This window comes from Danio rerio, chromosome 7, assembly GCF_049306965.1.
Source record: "Danio rerio strain Tuebingen ecotype United States chromosome 7, GRCz12tu, whole genome shotgun sequence".
Lineage (NCBI taxonomy): Eukaryota > Metazoa > Chordata > Actinopteri > Cypriniformes > Danionidae > Danio > Danio rerio.
The window spans coordinates 48,494,280-48,516,746 of record NC_133182.1 but is presented as its reverse complement, the minus strand read 5'-3'; the positions used below and the strand labels follow the sequence as shown (position 1 = coordinate 48,516,746).

The 22,467-nt window shown below is 36.3% G+C and overlaps 1 long non-coding RNA gene across 2 annotated transcripts in view; it reads left to right on the top strand.

Annotated features, from left to right (window-relative positions):
- Window positions 1-20,982: 20,982 nt before the first annotated feature.
- LOC141375118 (uncharacterized) overlaps window positions 20,983-22,467 on the top strand; it is a 130,368-nt gene continuing 128,883 nt past the window's right edge. For both annotated transcript variants that reach the window (XR_012382631.1, XR_012382632.1), the window contains exon 1: window positions 20,983-21,373. This is a non-coding gene — a long non-coding RNA (uncharacterized lncRNA). The remainder of the gene's footprint in view (window positions 21,374-22,467) is intronic.

Sequence of the window (22,467 nt, the reverse complement as noted above, 5' to 3'; positions counted from 1 at the left end):
GGAATGGCTATGTGAGTGTCGCTGGAGGGCAGTCAGAGAAGTGATGTGAGCTGATTGTCTGATGTTTGGAGTTTGTTGCCCTGGGGCTCAGACTGAAGAAGACCTCTCAGAGAGGTCAGAGGTGAATCTTCTAAAGCGGGGGGTGATAAGGGAAAGTGCTTAGCACCGTTTAACCTGAACACCCCTTAAACACACACATACACACACACACAAATTTAATTTTACCCCCACCTTTAATAGAATAACAGAATTAAGAGGTCAACACAACCAAAGCATAGCGAGTGTCTATTTTGTGAAATGGCAGGGGCAGCGATCAGCCTTGGGCTGTTGTTTCACTCATCATTCTCTTCTGGGAGATACTTGGAAAATACATTAAAGCTTGTGAATTTGTAAATTGTAATTTACAGATCAATTGTAAATAAATATGAACTAATAGTTTTTTACTTAATATTTTTGCTTAATAACTTGTGAGATACCATACTTATTATGATTCATACTTATTAATGTATGTAGAATCAGCATATTTTTATTATTTTAAATGATGATTCTTTTTTTTTTTTTTTTTTTAATTATTAAAAATCTCCTTGCTGACAAATTGATAAAAGCAAGTGGTTTAGGGAATAATAAAAATGTTTGAAGATTTAAAATAATTATAATAATTAATATTAAGTTATAAGTTGTAAATATAATTTTAGTAAGTTATAATGATTCTTTTTGTTTTTGGCTGGACTGCAATCTTAAATAGATTATTTTAATATGCCATCAAATAACTATTATTCAAATATGTGAACCAGCTCTACAAAACAACTCTGTTTTTTTTTTTTTTTTTTGGAAATACAAAAATACACTGTAGAAGTCAAAATAATATATATATATATATATATATATATATATATATATATATATATATATATATATATATATATATATATATATATATATATATATATATTTTTTTTTTTTTTTTTTTTTATTCATGTCTAAAATCTAAAAAGTCTAAAAAGAAATTTGTTAGTTGTAAATATACCAAAACATAATTTTCGATTAGTAATAGGCATTGTTAAAAATAAAAATGTGATTTTCAATTTCAATGAACCTCAATTTCAATTTTAACCCATTTACCATATACAGTTGAAGTCAAAATTATTTGCCCCCCTTTGAATTATCTTATTTTATTTTATTTTAAATATTTCACACATGATTTCAGAGTATGTCTGATAATATATATATATATACATATATATATATATATATATATATATATATATATATATATATATATATATATATATATATATATATATATATATAGTTTTTTTTTTCTGGAGAAAGTCTTACTTGTTTTATTTTGGCAAGAATAAAACCATTTAAATTTTTTTTTTCTAAAAAACATTTTAAGGTCCAAATTATTAGCCCCTTCAAGCTATATATTTATAATATAGCTAAAATCACCCTAACCTACCTGGTTAACCTAATTAACCTAGTTAAGCCTTTAAATGTCACTTTAAGCTGTGTAGAAGTGTCTAGTATCTATCTATCTATCTATCTATCTATCTATCTATCTATCTATCTATCTATCTATCTATCTATCTATCTATCTATATATATATATATATATATATATATATATATATATATATAGTAAAATGTTATATACTGTCGTCATGGCAAAGATAAAATAAATCCGTTATTAGAAATGAGTTATTAAAACGATTATGTTAAGAAATATGTTGAAAAATCTGCTCTCCTTTAAACAGAAATTGGGGAAAAAATACACAGGGGCTAATAATTCAGACTTCAACTGTATACCCACATAACTTGTTTTGAGAGTCATATATGCATTCTTTAAATCGTAGTTAAAATATGTTAATCATTATTTATTTATTTTAAAATAATAAACAGATTATAAAATAAAAATATAAATATCCATTTTAATGCATTAAAAAATAAAATTGTATTGCTTTTTTTATTGTCTTGACTATTGTTTTTACCCCTTTATTTATTAAACATTTAAACAAGTTTATTAATGAACATTATCATATTTATATGGATTTTAAATGATACTTACACTGGGCAGGTGCTGACTCTAACAGAAGATGACATTTGTCTTGATAATACATAAGCACATATTCGAGGCTGATTACTAGGTGCACACCTATATCCCCCCACAAGAAAAGCTGAGAACTAATTAACATGAATCTCGCTAGTGATTGGGTGATTGCTACCTCTGGGCTGACAAAAGTGGGCGTGGCTTGTTAGACAGCCCCGCGTGTCAGTGGCTGTACTCCAAAAGACAGTTATCTTGTTCGAGTCCTCTCTCAAAACTCATTATCACACTCAAATTATTTCCACCCACAAGCTGCTTAATTAACACGCGTGTCCAGACTCACGTCAGCTCACATATATTGATTACAACATCAGGTTGGCAGACAACTCTCATGTCTGCCAAAGCTTTAACTCAGACAAAGAGAGAGGAACAGGAAAGGAGGCCAGGAGCGGGTAAGAGAAATATACGTAGCACATTGGCCGTGTTATCGACTCCATTTTGTTCCATTTCTCCTAATGAATTATGGGTAAGCGAGCTAATGAATGGCGGCTCCGTCGAACAATGAACGTACGGTAATCTCCTTTCTCGCTCACAGCAGTCGGGTAATTCTGGGTAATTTCAGGCTTGGCCTCAATCAGTGGCATTAGCCATCATCTCAGTCCTGAAGGGGTTAATTAGGGGCCGAGAGAAAAGCCCAAATTAATTGGCTCTCGTCCGGATGAAGGGTAAAATATAAAAAAAAAAAGAGGGAGAGAGAAAGAGCCAGGCTTTTTAATACATTAAAAGCAGCTGACAGCAATTAATTGCCATGGACATAAATAGAGGAATGGCAAAAAAAAGGGGACGCAAAAATAGGCAGGAAGTGGTATCAAAAATCATCTTTATATATATATATATATATATATATATATATATATATATATATATATATATATATATATATATATATATATATATATATAAAGGAAGAGAGATAGGGAAAATATAAACATTATTTTTTATTTCTGTAAAATAAGGCTGGAGCTTAATCTGTCACCAGAAAGGTCAGGTGTTTGGACAGAGCGCAAAAGGCAAACAGCCAGCCGTCGCACAGAAACGGGTCTAGGGAAGTGTATTTGTGCTTGTTTTGAGACAAGTGGGATATGTGCTTCCTTTGGTTTCTCTCTTTCTCTTCTCTCTGTATTTTAAGTGATGGTATGGCGACGGGCATCACGCATCGGTGAGCATGAAACGGAGTCGGCGAAAGCGCTGAAGGAGTGCTCTCCTCCTGGAAGCCTCATCAGGACTTGTCATCGCTCTAATGAATATCATTTAAATTGCTTTGTATATGAGAGTGAGTTTGGATGTCGATTTAATTTGCGCATGTGTTTGAGTTCTTCTGCTTGGCTAGGCGAATAGAGACAGATAGAGAACGGGAGGGAGGCTAAGAAAGAGAGAGAGAGAAGGAGGCAGACTAATGAAAAGCGAGCTGGGGTGACAGCGTGATGAGACTCGACCCGATCAGACGAGTTTGAAAGGAAATTCTGACAGGGCTGGAGAATAAAAAATGCGCACTCATGTGCACATACACACTCAGAGACACCAACTACACATATGCTGCATCTCAGGAAGTGGCTGCAAAGTGGTTTACGTTATCAAGACTACTGTTGAATAGTGTGTGTGCGGGGGAGGGGTGCACCTGTTCTCATTTGCCGATATCCCCTGTCGTAGAGAAATCGCTAATGACGGCTGAGGAAGCGTCCGCAGGCTTTGTGTATATGTAAAATAAATAAACCCGCTCGCCCTCTGCGCGCATGGGAGCCTCCTCGGCTTTTAAGCGTGGCCTTATCAAAATAAAATTACAATATATGCTGATACTGTATTTCAACCCTCCCCCTCGTCCCCCTCCAGCACTCATTCTGAACGCCCGCACAGTACTGAGTCGCACTCTGTGCCGTGCGCCGTGAAATATTACAACCTTTCCTGAAGCAAAAGATATAAATCCGCATTGAGGAATTGCAAAAACAGCACAAAGCATTCCCGGCCCGGCGCTATCTAGTGAGGCGCTGATGATTTAGCATTGCAGGTGCATCAGGACCCCAAGCTCTGCAGACAAAGCCCAACCCTGCAAGCTTTTCGCTCTCTCTCTCTCCCTCTCACTCTCTCTCTCTCTCATCCGCTTGCTTGCTTTTTTATTCCGATGGTAATAAATGCGTCATTTGTAATTCATTTCAATTACTCAGGCTTTTTAATTGAGTCGGATCCAATTATGCCCTGGCAATTAGTATAATCAATTACACTTTGATTACGCAGGTTTTCATGCTTGTCACTGCAGGATTCGGCACAGATGGGGGAAGTGCGGTGTGATTTCAGCCCATCGTCGCCGCTATCTCCGTCCCGGCGGAGGAGACGGGCCAGGTAGATCTCGCTATGTTTTTCAACTGCGCCTCTGATGCGGGATCCGGTGAGACCTGCTGATATGCTTGTCAAAGTCAGCATTCTGACTGCCACAATTCATCTGAAAGTTCCACGCACCTCACTTTAAGCAGCACCTTTCTGCCATTGCTGGGATTTATAGTGAGCGATAAAATAGTGAGCTGGGAGAAGATGGGTTTCAGCATCGTTACGGAGAGCACTTTTAAAGGAAAGTGCGTCAAAATGCCCTACACAGAGCCATGAGGCCTTTAAAATACTCAAATGGTTGTTTGATGGGGGGTGGGCGCATTTGAATCATTATCATCTTATTTTAGCAGAATCAACAAAGCTTGCTGGCCATCTTTGATCTCGTGAAGAGGTTGAACACACATTAAGGTCGCACTTTATTTTGATGGTCCTTTAGTTGATTTTAAGTTACATTGCATCTACATGCCAACTAATTCTCATTAGATTATAAGTAGACTGTTAGGTTGGGGTTAGTGTAAGTTGATGTGTACTTGCAAAGTTTCTTATAGTCAGTTAAATGTCTGTTGAAAGCAGATAATCAACAGATATTAAGCAGACAGTCTACTAACACTCAAATGGACCATCATAATAAAGTGTTACCCACATTGAACACAGTGACCTCATTGTGGTGTGAGATGGTTTCCATGCTTGATTCTCCTTTTGCAATTTGATCGCTTTGCTTTGATAATTTGTTCATGGTACACCAAGGACAAAATTGAGAGCCGTATAACACTGAGCCAAGTGCTGTGTAGCCTTTATTATATCAGTGTTTCAGTAGCTTGACATGAGTTTGATTCCAAGGGAACGCGCTGAACAAATGTAACCTGAAGACACAGGCTTCGGATAAAATCATCTGCTGAAAGCATAACTGTAAATGTTGCATTCTTATATCAAGAACATCAATACCCTACAAAGCAAGGTCAGCTGTCCATTCGTGGCTGAAAGATTCACGTCACTTAGCAACAAATTTAATCATGTAGAAGAATGATATGCAAGAAATATCAGCTATGTTAGGTTATCTGAAATAATGTTGGCATGAGAGAGTAGAATAAGTATTTGAACACTTTAAGAAATGAATAGGGGGCTTAGAACATGAAATTCAAGACCAGTGATCAAAAATATGCAGAAATAAACTAAACTTTTATGATCGTTGTGGTACAAATAGGCATTGTTGGGGGTAACACGTTACAAGTAACACACGTTACATAATAATATTACTTTTCCAAAGTAACGAGTAATGTAACGCATTACTTTTAAAAATAAATCATATTATTTGACTTACTTTTAGAAAACAATGTAACGTGAGTTACTTCCCAGCAGGCACACAACATCATATGGGGTTAAAATTAGGTTAGATTTAGGTCATGACGTCAGGTGACCAAAATTCAATGTCTAGTCAGTGTCTAAGAGCAACAAACACTTTTCATTTCTAAACAAAATCCAACGTCCCCATGACATTGGGTTACAATGTCAATATGATGTCATGTTGGCGTCCTATGTCTGCAGGGTTTTTACCTTGCTTAATTGCCATTTACATAATATATTGTGGAATAAATATAACCTTAGTCAGGTTGAATCACACTCAAGAGCGTGTTGCGAGGCAAAAAAAAAAAAGTATTTTTTTTTTTCACAGCAGATGAGTCATTGTACTGTTCTAGTAACTGATTAACTCAGGATATTGGTTTATTTTGAGTCAGAGAGGGTATCCGGTATGTTAGTACTGAAGACACAAACCGTTTCACAACAACTCAATTCAAAGAACTGGTTTGACCGATTCGTGAATCCGACATCATCACTACAGACAGTCAGAGACAGAAACAATGGCAGGCTTGAGAACATTTTTGCAATAGATTCTTGTTATTTTGAACTGATTGAAGAAGAGGATTGTTGGTAAATTTTGATTAAGTCTAAGTAAAACTCTTGACAAATGCAAGAAACACGACATCGAAAAAACAAAACACAAAACTGGATGCAAAGCACTACACCCACACCCACCTCTAGCTAAACAACAAATGACTGACATCAGTTCATGTTCTCCAGGAAAAACAATTCATTTGACGAAATAAATAAATTGTCAAATTTTTATTGCTTTTATAGTTGAAGAGATGCAGCCACTGTCTACTATGTTTTTACTATGTATGAGACAATGTTTTTTAATGTAGTAAGGGAGTTTTGGAAAACAATTTACACATTTGTAAGGCCACGTGAAGCAATTTATTCAATGTATAAAGCTTTATGACAATGATTTATGAATGAATTCACTTAACTAGTAACACAAAACACAAAAGTACCAAACGCATTACTTTACATGCTTTCATTAATCTTCATATAGAGCATGTATAGCTCTGGGCTCGGAAAGTTCTTAAAATTAAATTTTATCCTATATTATTTTAAAGGAAAATGAAGATGTAGATTATATAGGTGACTGTATAATGCAGAGCTATAAAAAAGGTTAAAAAAATAATAATACCCGCAAGTTCTGAAAGAGATAAAGCCTCAGCCAGATAATTAAAAGTAATGCTAAAGAAACTCAAAAGTAAGGCAATTAGTTACTTTTTTGTGGAAGTAGCTCAATATTGTAATGCACTACTGTCAAAAGTAACTTTCCCCAACACTGCAAAAAGGTCAATGTAGTGTAAGCATTTTGACAATACGGATAAAATTAACAAGATACACTAGATGAAAGCATATGAGTTCATATGATTTAGACACTTTTCTAATATATATATTCTATTGGGGGGATTATATAGCCATATTATAGCCATATGTATATTGCAAATGTATCATTGGGATTTAAAACTCCACTCTAAGCTGGAACTGTGCCAACAGAGTTGTCAAAGAAAGTAAGTGACCCTTCACTATATGTAATCCATTTGTGTTGCGGATGATTAGATTGTTTGTTCATGCTCAGCCTAAGAACATGTCTATTGTAAACAATATTTATATGTATTAATAAGCATCAATATGCTATGTTCTACTTAAAAACTGTTCATACAAGCATAGAAATAGGAGTTAGACACGTCATACCAATGTTTTAGTTTAAGAAAAAGTTTTTTATCTCTGTTATAGTGAGCTTCTTTAAGATCCACAGTCAGCTAGAAGTAACCTTTCTGACAGACAGCGAGAGTAAAACAGACACCCATAATAGGATATTAAACTTTAACTAGCCCGTATTCATTCCAATCATCTGGGAAAGAAATGGCCAAAATTTCATGCTCACAATTTAATTTGTATCACATCAGAAAGGGGGAATTTATTAGTCTTCTTTGTTTAAAAGGGTATCTACCGCGCACACTAAAAAGTTGTTCCTCTCTCTCTCACTTCGGCTTTTCTCCATCTCTGGATCTCTAGCTCTCTCTCATTCTGACTCCATGACATACGTCTTCATTTGAAAGGCTTCGGTTCATGCCAGGCTGCAACTTTTATAGGTTGGGCTCTGTTTCCCCTGGAGGGCTGTAAACTGTTGCACAGAAATAAAAAAAGAAATGCCAAGATCCCTCTTAATACTGAGAGTGATTTTATTACATGAGTGTTGAACAGAATTGGAGTTGTGGAATTGCACGACTTGCCAGCCAAAAATGGCACAGTTAGAAAAGAGTCTGTCAGAAGCGTAAGTGTCTCTTGACTTTCATGACTTCACAATGCATTTTTTTCTGCATTTAGCACACTTATGTGTATAACACGTTGTTATTTTCAGTTTATTTCAGTATAAACACTCATTAAACGTGCTCTAAAATACGCTGTTCACAACAAAAATTCCAGCTAAAATGTTTGAATTCTTTTTGCATGTTTACAGACAAGGCTCATAGCATGCGTTGCATTAAAAAATATAGTTCATTGTTGTGTATTTCTTTTATACTTCGCTATCTTTTATTCCTTTTCATTTTATTTCTGTTCTAACTTTTCTTCCAAGTAATGCAAAAAAGTGAACTTTTGAAGAATAACCTGGCTAATCTTTTTAAAGTAATGAAAGTAAAGGAAACTAAAAGCAGCAACACATCATCAAAATATTATAATGCCGACCCATGACTCATGGTAATACCGCAGGATTATATAAGGCATAATATAGGTTTTAAGGGGTTGCAACTATAGCCTTTATTCTTTCAAAGATCACCTTGATTATGTCAGGTAAGTTAAGTAAAATTAAGTAAACGTACACTACCTGACAAAGTCTTGTTGTCTATCCCAGCTGTAAGAGCAACAAATAAAAACTTGAATTCTAGTTGATCATTTGCAAAAGTGGCAGAAGGTGGATTTTTTTCTGATGAATCATCTGTTGAACTGCATCCCAATCATCACAAATACTTGTTGGACCCAATAATCTCACTGAAATCAACTTTGGTGAAGGAAAAGTCATAGTTTGAGGTTATATTCAGTATAGGGTTGTGTGAGAGATCTGCAGAGTGGATGGCAACATCAACAGCCTGAGGTATCAAGACATTTGTGCTGCCCACTACATCACAAACCACAGGAGAGGGTATATTTTCAGCAGGATAATACTCCTTCTTGTACTTTAGTCTTCACTTCAAAGTTCCTGAAAGCAAAGAAGGTCAAGGTGCTCTGGGATTGGTCAGCCTAGTCACCAGACATGAACATTATTGAGCATGTCTGGGGTAACATGAAGGAGGAGGCATTAAAGATGAATCCAAATAGTCTTGATGAACTCTGGGAGTACTGCAAGAATGCTTTCTTTGCCATTTCAGATGACTTTATTAATAAGTTATTTAAGTCATTGCAGAGATGTATGGATGCAGTCCTCCAAGCTCATGGGAGTCAGCCTTTGCACCATGACTTTATATTCTATACTGCACATTATTTCTGTTGAGTGACGAGACTTGTGTCTAAGCAAAGTCGGACTTTACTGTCCTAATTAAATAATTAACAATCAAGACAATTTATTTAGGTAAAATAAGCATAATCTAGAAGCCTTTGCTTTAAGCCACTTCTGACACCAAATGTTTAACTAGAAGTCAAATTATTATTTGTTGAACCTAAAACATAGATAGGCGACAAGACTTTTGTCAGGTGGTGTAAAGTTCAACTGTTCAGTTTATATGTTTTCATTCAAAGTTGTAAATTTAGTGTATGCACAATATTAGGAAATAAAGCATAGTTCCATTCAATGTGTCAAAGAGAATAATTGTAAATTTCTGGGAAATGAGTGTGATATATTAATGAATCAATCAATCCATAAAAAAGTTCTGCAAGCGGAGAAACCACTATTACGTTTTCTTCTAAATTAGTTTCTTTTCTGTCATGTTATTCTGAATTTAGAGGCAGGTGCATGGTCTTTGGGAAAATAATCACTTTCTGGGAGCTAATTATACAAAATCATTTTCTATGATAGACTTTGTCTCAAATTTATATTTAGATTTTGTATTTATTTTATGCTGATTAGTCAAGTTAGAGGCAAAATCTCACTTTTTGAATTGCATTTCAATTATAATTGATGCATAACCTTTTATTAATCTGGGGTCGCCACAACGGAGTGAACCTCCAACTTATCTAGCACATGCTTTTTACGCAGCAGATGCCCTTCCAGCTGCAACTTATTACTGGGAAACACTCATATACACTCATTCACACACTTACACTACGGACAATTTAGCTTACCTAATTCACCTGTACCATGTCTTTGGACTTGTAGGGTAAACCAGAGCACCTGGAGGAAACCCACGCAAACACGGTGAGAACATACAAACTCCACACAGAAATGCCAACTGACCAAGCAGAGGCTCAAACCAGTGACCTTGTTGCTGTGAGGTGACAGCACTACTTACTGCGCAACTGCGTCGCCCATACCTTTTATTATAATAAGTATACAAATATTTGTACAACTCAATTGCATCCATGCATTTTTCTTGATTGATTGATTGATTGATTGATTGATTGATTGATTGATTGATTGATTGATTGATTGACTCATGCATGCATACAAATCTGGCCATACCCATCCAGGTATTGATTAGAATGGGTAAGTTAATTATAAAACATTAATTATAAAAAGTAATGAACTAAAGTTTGTGAATGATATAGATTGCTTTCCTGTTGTCTTTACTAGTGCCTGTAACTATTTGCATTTTCCAGTAAAGAAGAAGAAGAAAAAGAAGATCAATGCAAGAGTGTGTCAATGATTGAGTAAAATCAATGTCTGGGTGAACTATTTCTTTCATCTCTGCAAGATATAAAAACTAAGAAAGTTTCTTCATTTTCGTAGTCAGAGCTCCCACCATCCTCTACATTCCCTCTCCCCTGTTTATTCTGCTAACCGTGTAGCAATCAAATGTTCTCCCACTTACAGATCGTCCCACTTCATGACTCCGACCCCGAGCAAGAGGGAAGAAAAAAGCTGTCGGCATCAGTGTAGATGAAATTGAATCTCATTTTCGAGGATCTCCCGGGCAGCTGATGTTTTGATGAGACGAGCAGTTGTCAAGGTAAGGGCCGGGGCCCGGGCAGCGAGAAGAGATCTCTTCTCTTAACTAACCTGCATCTTGACAAGGCAATCAAGAGGCACGGGAGAGTAATTAAATGATAAGTTCATATTTGAGGGACAATCGAGTGGTGCAGGCACTCTTGTCACGGCTCCTGGCCGTCGTGATGAATACCCTTATTAGCAGGCGCGCTGCTCCCTGTCACAGGGGCCAGGCCTGACAGCGGGGCCTGTGACAGAGCCCCTCAGTGCCCCTGCTGAGATGGCTGCAGATAGCCCTCTGTAAGGACACCTGGAGGAACATTATGTAGGACAGTGACGCACGCAACGGGCTAAAATGTGGACGTGAAAGTCAACAAGGGGGATGGAGATAAGTCACGCTCGGGAAGTGCTGCCAGAAAGAACATGCTAACAACTAGAGTCTGCACAGGTATCAAGAGGAAACGGGGGTAAGGAAAAGAAAGCGCAAGACTGACTGTTTTGATGCCCCGTAATTGAACGCGGCAACCACTTCACCGCCGACTATGAGATATGGAAGTGTCTTACTGATCTCCTGTGCACACTTTGGTTCAATCAAGAGGTGGGAGGAAAGAACAAGAGCCACGTTCGGTATTTATACAACACGACACACTTCCCTCAAAGCTTTACTCAGCTTAAACATTTGGGTCACCACTAGGAGTGAAGCAGCTCTCTTGTGATGCCTCTGATTGCAGTGGATCCCCCCGCCCCATCTGCAGTGCTTTAAGTCCCACTTGCTGTAATCCCACGTTGTGTGCCACTGGCTCGGCAGGATGCCATTGTGATCCTCTCCCCATTGTGTCGGCGGCATAAAGCATCCTCTGTTGTCTCGCCAACTTCCTCCCTCAAACACAGCTTGTGTTTTCAATGCTTACATCCCCCGTGCAAAGGAAAATAAACCTGGGCCCTTTGACGAGATCTATACCGGTGTTGTGCGAATATAAAGGTTGGGAAGTGTGAGTGTGTGTGAGAGAGAGGGAAAGTGGGAGGGTGAGAGAGGCTGAGGTGAGGGAGCATTTATAAGCGATACCCTCCGCCAAAGAAAACCCTTGGGTGAGAACCTGTAGATATGAGTCACTGCAATGATTGCATTTCAATATATATCGCATGTACTTTTCCCTTTTAAACTGACGTCGTCTGTACTTATGGCCACGCTTGAGTTTAGGGATCGGAATAAAGAAATAATGAAATAATAATATGGTAATATCGAGAGCTTGAAATGGCAAAGGCCCCCGTAAGTCCTGCGGCAGAGCATGGGGCAATAAAGCATGCTCCACTTCAGATTTCATGTTAATAAATCTGAACTCCAGAGAGTCTGCTTAAATTGCACCTTTATATAACTTCTAAGTAAAGGTCACTCTTCTTTTTTAAGAGAATTTAAAGATCAAAATGGCTTCTGTCAGTGTTTCCATATTATACACCTCCATCTTGCTCGGGCCCTTAAGCAGCATGAGGTGATATTTTTTAATAATTTGTGCACTACGTGAATATATCCAACTGAATAATTGTTCTCCGGACTGGGCTGGATCCAGATCTACATAAAAATGGATGTCATATTTTCCATTATTTCTTATAAGTTGAACAGCAGGACACAAAGATCACTGTATGGTCGGTGTATTAGACCTACAGAGATGGTCATTTTGACTGTTTTTAAAATATTGTAATTTAATAACTTTGTTAAAAAAAAAACCTATAGAACTATAACACACTGACTTTCCTAAATGTGTGTCTATGTATTTTCCTAACAGTATTAAAATTACAAAACACAAAAGAGTTTTTAATATTTCTATCCTGAATTACCATAGCGGTCAAATTGACCACATGCATTTCAATTTCCGCTATTTATTCCCTTGTCTTTGAATATATGTGATTCTGTTGCCTAGCAACATCCTGCAAACAAAAGGATAATTTTATTTCAGACGTGTTTTTCACAACAGTGTATTTAGTCCACTGGAAAAAAAAAAAAAAAAAAAAATAAATATATATATATATATATATATATATATATATATATATATATATATATATATATATATATATATATATATATATATAAAATATATATATATATATATATATATATATATATATATATATATATATATATATATATATATATAATTCAATATATAGATTTAAAGAATAAGGCAGGTTAGGGTAATTAGGCAAGTTATTGTATAACGATTGTTTGTTCTGTAGACAGTTAATCTAAAAAAAAAAAAAAAAAATCTAGCTTAAAGGGGCTAATAATTTTGACCTAAAATCTGAAAAAAAAAAATTAAAACTGCTTTTATTCTAGCTGAAATAAAACAAACAAGACGAAAAAATATTATCTGACATACTGTGTGAAAATGTCATTACTCTGTTAAACATCATTTGGAAAATAATTTTTAAAAATTGTTTATACTGTATGCTGTATTGCTCTTCTGCTTGCTGGACAAAGTGAAGTGTGGACGTCTGGATGCAGTCTTGTAACTAATGCAAATTTACAGGTGGGATTACCAAAATGTCCTGTTGTTAGTGTAATAACTTCATAACACATGACAACAGACATTCAAAGCTTAATATTTGATCTCAGTAAAAGCATTGAATGTAAAAGACATGATAATAAGACTTCTTATATAAGAATGATCAGAACTGTTATGGCCATTTTAGTAGTTATGTAATGCTAGAGTTTTCAGATTTTAACACTTTACATGCAAATTTTAAGGTAATTCAAGGGCACTTCAACAAAACAACTATCAGTATTATAACTAAAATTCTAAAAGATAAACTGTAAAATAATAATAATAATAAACGGGTAGAATGTGTGTTGATTAACTTGAATGACATGAGGCCTCATGACATCACTAGTCTCTCACAGAACATCACTAGTCTCTTAGTCTGCTCTGCTGTGATCTTGATCAGCTCTTCTTCTGTCTCTTTCACAGCTCACTGACTAATCTGTTTCCATGAGTTTATTACTAAGATTTTTCATAGATGTTTAATTAGGTTTAGATCAGGACTCTAGTATGGACTTTTCATTATTTTAATTTCCTTGTTGCTTATATAAACTTGAAGCAGTTGGGTCCATCAAATTTTAGGGTCCCCCAACACATTTCCATTGTGATCTTTGCAGCACATTTCTCTGTTTGCATATGTTGTTGTGTTTTTTCTATTTGGATGTGTTGTCTTCAGTGCATTTAAGCTCTCGTAGACATAGTTTAGTGCAAAAAAATGCAAGCGATCCCTCATTGAGACCAGCCTTTTTGAAGAACAAATGTGTTCATGACATTGTAAAGGTATTTGAGGAATCACCACAACTTTTATGCCTGAAAGTGTCATTCATTTGTCCTTTATTTGGTCAACCTGATGTTGGTGTTTTCATTCACTTCAGAATGACTCGCCATTTTGCAAAGTCAGTCAAAACAAGAAAGTTAGATTACCAGTTAAACAGGGTTAGTCAGATAATAAAGGACATGTAGACCATGGGCCAGATTAATACTAAGACTAGTAATCTGAAAGTGTTTTGATCAATGTTCTTTTCTACTTTCTCCCACGGCTGTTTATATCAAAGTCGACATTAAGCCGCACCATAGGTGTTTCGTAACATCCAAATTTTACGGGGTGAGTTATTAGCCCAACGCTCAACCCCCAACCTGGAGGACCAGGCCATACATACAAATACACTACGGACTGTTTAGCTTACCCTATTCACCTTTTGCACATGTTTTTGGACTGTGGGGGAAACCGAAGCACTCAGAGCAAACCCACGTAGACATGCAAAATCCACACAGAAATGCCAACTGGCCCAGCCGGGGCTTTAATCAGGGACCTTCTTGCTGTGAGGCAACAGTTCTAGCTACTGTATAACCCGTCCTTTTTTAAAATATCTTTTTTTATAATCAAATTTTTGTACCATTCTTCAGAATTATATTGAACTCGTGAATACTGCTTAAAAACTGTTCTTCTACTCCTGGTAGGATAACTTTAAACAGGACCTTGAAATTAAGGAAATTGTAAGCTCTCTTGCTCTACCCCAGACTTCACCCACCACCCCCCACCCCCAAGTTACAGATAAGAACAAAGAACCATGAATGGCACATGTTGATCATCTGGAAAAACGACTGAGAGAAGTCAACCTTGAAAGAGTTTAAAAATAAAAACCTTCCCACCCAATCTCACATCCTCTTCAGCAAGAGCATTACTATAAAAAGGGCTGCTGCTGAAATCCTCTCTCTCCCTCCCTGTCTTGGCTGATCTTAGCCCCACGGAGAGAGCCGTCAGATGCAGTTTGTCCTGACGGCTGATGGATCGGCCAAAGACACTCGTCTCTGGGCACTTCTCTATATATCGTTAATTTAATGCATGATGACGTGGCCAATTACAGGGCGGCTGCACGCTCAAATAGCATGTCAAAACCTGTGTATCAATCTATTAGATCCTGTCTCTTCGTGGCATGAGTAGGCACCTTAAAGCAGTGGTGAGACGCAGAGGGAAGAGAGAAAGTGCTGACCTCATGGGGATCTGGCCTCTGATCTCACACTGAATAAAAAGCAGCCTTAACAAGATACGCTAGCAGGTGAGCTCACACCTTCCATCTGAATGGAGCTCTCATGCTAATGCGCATGTGATGTCTAAGGATAATGAACTAAAAATGATCATTCAAATAACAATGACCTTTAAAGGTTTGGGGTTTGTAATATCGCTTATTTGTTTTTTTGTAATATTTTAATTTTAAGAAACCAATGGTTATTGTATTTTATATGTTTTGTTTTATATTTTAATTTCACTAATTGACTGTGTAAAAATGAATCACTAAAGAAAAAAAAACTTCTAATTTGAATCTAATTTGAAGATGGCTTTTTTATTGATTTATTTACATTTTAATTATTGCTATATGTGCGTTAAAAAGCACATTCATACTTTTAATGTTACAATAAAGTTAGAAAACTATTATGTTTATTATATAAACATCAAATATTTGTTTAATAAAATGTTTTTTTTAATCAAATTGAAGTGATATCAGAAGCATGATGTCACACTTAAGACTAAGTAGTGGCTGCTGAAAGTTAAAAACAGACCCAGATTACCCTTAAATGACTCCACATGGGCCATATTAGACTCACATTCAGATTACATTTTGCTGTAAGTGCCAAATCTTTGCCTTAAATGGCCCATATATAAATTTGAATCTTTGGCCCCCCTTTGTTATTGCACAGGTGGGCCACTTCAGGCTCACATTCATTTAGTCGGGGCCGAAGGAATAACACCAGTGTCGCATAACTGCCTAAAGTGGCCCATATTCGTATCCTCTCTGTGTATGCATGCAAATTTTCAGGTAATTCAAGGGCAAAATAAAAAAAAAATAATAAAATAAATAAAAAATTTAAAAAACACAGTATTATAACAAAAAATTGTAAAATAAATAAGTGCAATTTGTGCGCGCAAAGCACATTGATGCTTTTAATGTTACAATAAAGTTAAAAAACTATTATGTTTATTATATAAACATCAAGTATTTATTTTAAAAAATGTTTTCACCAAATTGGAGTGAAATCCGAAGCATGATGTCACTCTAAAGACTAAAGTAGTGGCTGCTGAAAGTTAAAAACAACACAGACTCATTCTGAAAACGTTTTGAAGATCATGAAACATGTAGCTAGAGCTATGTATGACTGCATTTCGTCTATAAACCGAACGTTACGGGGTGATATGACCCTGTTCCTTTTCGCATTTACCAGCTTACCCCTTATCTTCGTGTGGACTGCTTTTACACTGCTACCATTTTGCCCAGTTAGCTAGCCATGTACATTGGCGGACTTGAGATGCATAGAGGAGTTGACCGTGACAACGGGGTCTGAGTCTGGCGAAGAATGGTTCCAGAAAGCAGCTGAGACAAAAACATAAGAAATAAAATAAACAAATAAATAACAGGGTGAGAATGTGGTAAAATCTGAAAACATGGTAAAAATCAGGTGAGGGCTTTTGTTTTTCTGGACAATCGGTGCTTTTAAAAACACTATTGGTTGGGTCTAGGGAAGGGGGAGGGTGGAGAGATCAATCGGTTGGTCAGTCAGTAAATTAAAAATCTGTAAAATCTGGTGGATTTACGAGAGACCAGCAGGCGTGAATAGCACTCGCAGGAGAAATCTGAGACCTGAAAAAGTGTACACATCAGCCTCTGGTGGATTTGCAAAAACAAAAACTGCAAAAAATGTAGCTCCTGCGACCTATTTGGCACTCTCATTCATTCATTCATTCATTTTCTTTTCGGCTTAGTCCCTTTATTAATCCGGGGTCGCCACAGCGGAATGAACCGCCAACTTATCCAGCAAGTTTTTAAGCAGCGGATGCCCTTCCAGCCACAACCCATCTCTGGGAAACATCCACACACAGTCATTCACACACACACACACACACACACACACACACACACACACACACACACACACACACACACACTACTGACAATTTAGCCTACCCAATTCACCTGTACCACATGTCTTTGGACTGTGAGGGAAACCGGAGCACCTGGAGGAAACCCACGTGAACGCAGGGAGAACATGCAAACTTCACACAGAAACGCCAACTGAGCCGAGGCTCAAACCAGCGTCCCAGTGACCTTCTTACTGAACCTGGTTTGATTAAAAACAAGTAATAGTAAAAGAATAAGACTGAAAATATTTCAGTTTATGATTGCATTTGTGCATACACAATTATTTGGATTGCTAGATAGATAGATAGATAGATAGATAGATAGATAGATAGATAGATAGATAGATAGATAGATAGATAGATAGATAGATAGATAGATAGATAGATAGATAGATAGATAGATAGATAGATAGATAGATAGATAAGATATAGATAGATAGATAGATAGATAGATAGATAGATAGATAGATAGATAGATAGATAGATAGATAAGATATAGATAGATAGATAGATAGATAGATAGATAGATAGATAGATAGATAGATAGATAGATAGATAGATAGGTAGATAGATAGATAGATAGATAGCATGTTTAACCAAATGAACCAATAAGACTAAAGCTAGTGTTCCACCACACCTGTCCTTGGCTTAAGGGCACAGGCTCCAGGGCTCTGGCACAGTCATGCCCCCTAAGAAGACTGGCATCTCGCCCTGCTGTCATTCCACACGGACGCTCACACACGCTATCAGGGAGCGATGCCCCTCTGTCACACTGATGAAAGTTTTTAATAAGTCTTGGGCTGATGAGATGCTGTTGACTGAGTTTCATCCCACAAGCACATCTTGAGATGGAAGCTCTCAGTGACTAGGACAGTTTATACAGCCTTAACTGCATATTATTGACAATCCCAAACTCAAAACAACCTTTGTAAAACTGCTTATCATTGTAATGGAGCGATGTCTAACATGAAACCATTAAATTATATTATAGGAGTTTGCATGTTCTCGCCGTGTTGTCGTGGGTTTCCTCCAGGTGCTCCGGTTTCCCCCACAGTCCAAACAGATGCGCTATAGGTGAATTGAACTAAGATGACCGAGACTGATCTTGCAAGGAAACTTAAGTATTTTACGTTTTGTCAGTTCAGTGGCTAATTCGTACGAATGCAAGTTCAGTCAGACGAAAATGTAAAATTTCAAAAAGGAGGCGTGGCACCCATCCCCACCCCTAACCACAAACGTCACTGGGTGATGAGCAAATCATACTAAATTGTACAAATTAGATCGCACGAATTCATACGAATTAGCCACTAAATCAAAAAGTTATGAATTGCCATGAGATTGCGTTGGTTGACCTTATAGTGTATGAGTGTATGAATGTGAGAGTATTTCCCAGTACAGGGTTGCAGCTGGAATGGCATCTGCTGCATAAAACATGTGTTGGATAAGTTGGCGGTTCATTGCACTGTGGCAACCCCTCATATTAAGGGACTAAGCCGAAGGAAAATGAATGAATGAATATTTTAATATAAAATACATTGTACAATTATTTACACATTTTTTAATTAATATTTTTATCTTGTTTGTGGAAACTACAAAACATTATTTAGTTAAAACAGTGTTGTCATGCACATGCATAGTACATGTTCAGTCTGTCGTAAATCGTAGTACAACGTTTGCAGTAATTTTCGGAGATATGTGTGAAGAGCGATCGTTTTGACAACGTTGTCATCTGTATGTGAAATGTTTCAATATGCCTCTTCACATTGTACATAAACCTGTCGCTTTTATTAAATGTATCAATTTTCTAAATGCACTTGTCTGTATGTGCAAATTAAGGAATTTATCCTGCGATAACCCTCGAGCTCTCCTCTTTTCTCTCTCTCTCTAGTCTTCCTTTCCACCCTCTCTCGGGATTTCATATTTGATGGAGAGGCTGTAAAGTTTGTCTGCTTTAGCTCACTCTTTGATGCTGTCACATTTGATCGGCTCAGAAAGTTCTGGGCCATCAACTGCTTGCAAATTAGAAACCCTTGTACATGGGAGTAACAATTGTGCAGCCGACAGCATCTTGTTTCAAACCCACAAAAATACCAGGCTTGACTTTTCAAACCTTGTAGCACTTACCTAGACTGGAATTGAGCTGATGACCAAGATAAATTGCAAATATATTAAACACAATATGTTCCAGTTTAAATTAAGCTTCCAATAAGCATTTTTTTTCTTAAAGACATAGATCATCCAAAAATTAAAATGATGTTTTCATTTACTGACCTGATCCACCGCTTCTTCTAAACATCTTCAGAAAACAAGATACATTGACTTCTATTGTAAGAAAAAAATACTATAGAAGTCAACGGCAGTGGGGAAAAAGAGTTGGAAGCACATGAGGGAGAGTAAATGGTGAGTAAATGTAAACTTTTGGGTGAACCATCCCTTTAGCTATAAATAAATGTTCCTCTGATCAAGGTTGCGCACAACTCAGTATCGATGCCACTTAAATAGTTTTGAATGGTGAAAAGTGTAATGTCAATTGCCAATTTCTCTCTAACAAACAAGTTTTACTTGCTTGGAAATTGTGTTCTGTGCACATTTTTTCTCCACACTATGAAATTCTTTGAAATAATTCTAATGTATTTATTTGTGGGAAAACCATTTTTATTGATATGTGGTTTAAAAGAGAAATAATTTTTGCTTTGGACTTAGCAATATTCTGGAATATAAAAAATGTATGACATTGTATAATTTTTCTTGGCCAGCCAAATCCTTCAATTGTGCTACAGGTTTGTCACCAAGTTATGAGCATTTATTTAAAATGTTTACTTTACTTTAAAGAGAGGAAAATAATTATGCCAAAACGTTTTATTGAATTGAGTGTCTTTTTTTATATAAAAAGTGACAACAGACATGTCAGACGATGGTTACCTTATTTTGTCCCTATTATTATACCTCCCCAATATGTAAAAAAGTATTCAGTGGAAGAGAGCATCGTTATAACCTGATAAGTTCAGCATATCCAACAAAACAAGAGGGATGCATTTTAAGGTTTGCATAAAGTATTTCCTACAAATTAAAAATTGCTAATTATTTAGATATATCAAATTTGTGTTCTTTCTGCAATATACATGAAGAAACTTTAATTACGTATCTATAGCTGCACTCATGTTTAACTTCTTTGGAATAACATTATTTTTTTATCTATCCTCCTTGTTTAAATATGATTTAAATTTGTCTATAAAATATATATTTCTGTATTTCTCTCATAATGATTATGCTTTCGATCGAATTGTTTTTTTTGTTTTGTTTTACACTGTAAATTTTTATACTCAAAAAGAAGTTCCTAAAGGTTATACCTAGATTTAACATTTTTCTTGCTAAAATTTAATTTAATATTGAATCTCTTATGCTTTTTAATAAGACGAATAATTATGAAAAATTATTTTCTTAATGATTGAGTCTTTGTAAAGTGTTTTTTTTTTTCTCTGTCACTGAATTTCAGAATTTTTGTTGTTACTTTCTCTTCAATGCAGTGATGTTATTTTTCTTGTAGCCCATTCAATACAATAAAGTGTAACGTCAAAATGGCCAATGAAGCCCCGCCTACTACTCCGGGAGCCAATCAGCAATCGCCATAGGCTGTCGTTTCTCCGTGGGAGAAACTCAGATCAGACGTGTGTGCTTTTAAAAGTTTTTTCTGGTCAACAAACACACTGGAATCTCAGCGAATACTTGCTTAACAGAGATAATAAATAGATCCAAATAAAGCTTAAAATATATACTTTTAAATTAAGCTAGTACCCTTGAAAACAAAACTTTTTTGGTTTTGTAATCTGTATGAAACGAACGCGAGGTAAAGTCCATCCTGTCAAACGCACACCACATGACAGCTCAAACGTGCACAAACTTTTAAACAAAAGATCGCTGTCAATTCTGGAGGAGAGTCACTACCAAGACCAAGTTGTGGATTACTTCTGAAGAGCAACACGATCTGACGAAGCTTTATCCAGAGGATGAAAATCTGCGGAATGGCCACAAATGAGGTTAGTGTCGTGATCTTTTTCCTTTCCAGTGCGCATGCGATTAGCTCCGGCAGATTTTGTTTGATTCAATGTTTAGAAATGAAACTTATGAGACAGATGTTGTTTAATTTTATTGGTGGCTCCAAATATGTAATTTAGTCATAAGCTTTGACAGCAGTTTTGGAGAATTTGATGTTTACTCATTTAGACACTGCCCAAGAGGCCTTTCAGAGATGTCCGCCGAGTGAATGACTTGCCTTAAAGGTGCAGGTGATTGTTTTCAGAAACATTTTTTTTGTTGTGCAGGTTGAAAAGTCTCTTCACATTCCAATAGTAATGATTAAATGATCTAAATGTATTTATATGCATTTTTATATTCTGGGTAAGGCATAAAACTAAAAAAAAATGTTCATCCAATTAAATATGTCAGGCCAACAATTCCCATAATTCGATTAGTACAATTTCGCATCTCTGTTCACGCAGATCTGCCATTTGTATGTACAGACGAGCATGCGCGCCGTGCGTTCATGTGCAGACGAGACAATCAAAGCGATAAAAGCAAATGCTGGATCAAAACTTGTTAAAAGACTGAATTAATATTGGAATTACTTTTGGACCAAACCATGGCTGAAGTATTTTTGTTTGACAGGTAATATTATGTTTTAAAACTCTTTTAGTCAGACAAAGCTGATGTAGATTGTGTTGTTTTACAAATGGGTTATATGCACAGAAGTGTGGTTCAGCCACTGGAATCTTCTGGTGAAAGATTGATGTGACTATTTTCAATTTCATAAGGGACCATTTACAGCACAGATAATGTTGATGGTTATTTAGTTTAACATCAAAACATAAGTAAATTGCGCTATTCCACCTAGCCTGCTTTACTGAGCTCAAGTTGGTTTTATATTCACATTGGTTCTTTTTTGAACAATGACCACCTGTGACGCGCTCCCTACCATGCTACTTTGAATATTTGGTCTGTATGGCTTAAAATGTAATTCCAGCAGGCCACCGGCCAACCCCTAAGCATACAGTAGTCGCTTTAGGACAACACGCATGAGAGAGTGAGACCATTATAAGTTTTGTTTGCTACACAACTGAAAATGTGCTAGATA